Raw genomic sequence first — 2,364 nt, 5'->3', positions numbered from 1 at the left:
CTCCTCCTCCTGTCAATCTGACCAATGATGTCATGAGCTGACTCCTCCTCCTGTCAGTCTGACCAGTGATGTCATGAGCTGACTCCTCCTGTCATTCTGACCAATGATGTCATGAGCTGACTCCTCCTCCTGTCATTCTGACCAGTGATGTCATGAGCTGACTCCTCCTCCTGTCAGTCTGAGCAATGATGTCATGAGCTGACTCCTCCCAGTAAATAAGAAATCCCTATAGTGGCTGCAGAGACGCACTTCTCAGATGTTGAGATGTTTTCTGTCACATTTATCTTTTGATGGCTCATACGATAAATGATGCAGAAGCTTTTTATCAATTTCTCTTATTGTTAATATAATTTTTATTTTATTTGTCAGTAATTTTAAGAATAAAACAACTTGTTTCTGTCTTCTCTGCAGGTGTTTTTTGCCTCCGTTCGGCCCGGAGGCTCCAGCCAGGTTTACTTCATGACTTTGGGTCGAAGCAACCTGCTCAGCTGGTAGAGGTCCAGGCTCTGCCCTCCTCTTCCTCCTTCAACTCCTCCTCCTTATCGTAACCCCCCCTCCCCCACCTTTCCCCACTTCGCTAACACTGGATCTCAGAACCTACCAGGATGTTTTGTCAAGCGTCGGATGAGCGAACAGAGAGGCAACAACCAACCAGTCCAGTTCACTGCTGCTCTGCTGTGATGGAGCTGTGGGCCAGCTCGCAGTGACCGGACCCCCTCACACCGCTGACCGGACCCCCTCACACCGCTGAAACACCTGCAGCGATGACTTGTGTGCAAAACCAAACGAGTGGTCTGTGTGTTGTAGAACAGGGAAGAAATGTGAGTTCAGAAGAAGGAGGCAGACGATGCTGATTGTTGGTCCTTGTCACAGCAGCTCAGAGYGCTCCAGGTCTTTGAGTTCCTCTTCCTGGTTTCTCTTCTGCTGATAGTTTCTGCAGCTCTGCCTGGTGTCCAGCTGCTCAGAGGAGTTTTACTGAACTGGTCAGGTTCTGTCGGGTTTCTGCTAACATGCTGGTTAGAGACAGTTTGTGGGGATGAAGAGTAAAATCCTGGTGCCAGAGGGGCGAGCGGGGGGGGGGCGGGGCTAACTGAGCAGGGAGGCTGATCTATGGAGGGAAATATAGACACGTGTTTTAAAATGAAAACAAGATTTTATTTTTAATCCTTATTATTCCTCGAAGGTAAAGTGTGATGATGTGGAGTTCCTCTTTTATTCTGTAAACATTTCCACCAACAGGCCACAGTTTGCCTGCTTTTATTCTGAAAGGAGCTCGTTGTATTTAAAAGAGCAGAGTGGCTTGGATCCTAAAAGTCAAATCAAACCGTGTGTGTGTGTGTGTGTGTGTGTGTGTAATGTTCACACACACACACACACACACACACCTCAGCTGTCAATCATGACAAGTCATGACTTATGAAAGTCCAGCTGCTGTGAATAGTTAGAGTTTATGTGGGTAAAATGTGATGTTGGAGGTGAAAGCTCAGAGCATGTGAGTGTGTGTAAATGTGTGTGTGGTGAAGCTGGGTGGTTTCTATGGCAGAGAGGTGAAACAGGAGAGCAGGGTTGTTTCTTCCATCTTTTTTTACTTCACTTCAGCGTTCATTTGTTCAGCGTGTACCTGCTGCACTGAGAGTCCAGAATGTAGACTGRTGAAGAGCTTGGTGGTCCAAGGCAGGAGAAGATGTTTGATTTGTTGTTGTTTGTTTTCTGCTTCGTGTCTCGTCACACTTGATCGATCTTCGATGATTAAAAGCTGTAACAGTGGCGCCTCTGTCGGTGTAGATATTCTCTGCAGCTGTGGTAGTTCATGTACGTGGAAACAAATCCAGTGTTTCAGGCACCTCAGGAGTGTCGCTGCTCGCTTTGAAGTTTGTGTGAAACCTAAAAACTTTAACTATCAAGTCACGCAGTATTTCTGTGATGAAGTGTGCTTCAGGTCGAGAACACGGAGCAGAACCTTTACACCTCGGCTGGTTTGGATAAACCTCAAGACAAACCTGTTTTTTGTTTTGTTTTTGTTTTTTGTTGTTGTTTTCACCCAGCTCTGTTTGCCTGAGCACCAACTGCACCGTTATCTCCTTCAGCTCGACTTCCTCAGACTCTCAGAAACACCGTACCTTTTCATCCAACACGAGCTGAAGGACGGTCTGCTTTGGGCTCTGACTTCATCTCTGAGCATGGTTTTTGTAAACACATTTACCTTAGGTGCCCCCTCAAAACAAAAGGTGCCCCCTCAAAACAAAAGGTGCCCCCCTCAAAACAAAAGGTGCCCCCTCAAAACAAAAGGTGCCCCCTCAAAACAAAAGGTGCCCCCTCAAAACAAAAGGTGCCCCCTCAAAACAAAAGGTGCCCCCCTCAAAA

The 2,364-nt window shown here is 46.8% G+C and overlaps 1 pseudogene; it reads left to right on the top strand.

The window, feature by feature from the left end:
• The first annotated feature begins 411 nt into the window (after window positions 1-411).
• Window positions 412-1,769, top strand: LOC106536498 (mitogen-activated protein kinase kinase kinase kinase 4 pseudogene; annotated as a pseudogene).
• Window positions 1,770-2,364: the final 595 nt, after the last annotated feature.

Source organism: Austrofundulus limnaeus, unplaced genomic scaffold (assembly GCF_001266775.1).
Source record: "Austrofundulus limnaeus strain Quisiro unplaced genomic scaffold, Austrofundulus_limnaeus-1.0 Scaffold1844, whole genome shotgun sequence".
In the NCBI taxonomy this organism is placed as follows: Eukaryota; Metazoa; Chordata; class Actinopteri; order Cyprinodontiformes; family Rivulidae; genus Austrofundulus; species Austrofundulus limnaeus.
The sequence above is the reverse complement of the archived record's forward strand: the minus strand, read 5'-3'. Positions and strand labels throughout refer to the sequence as shown.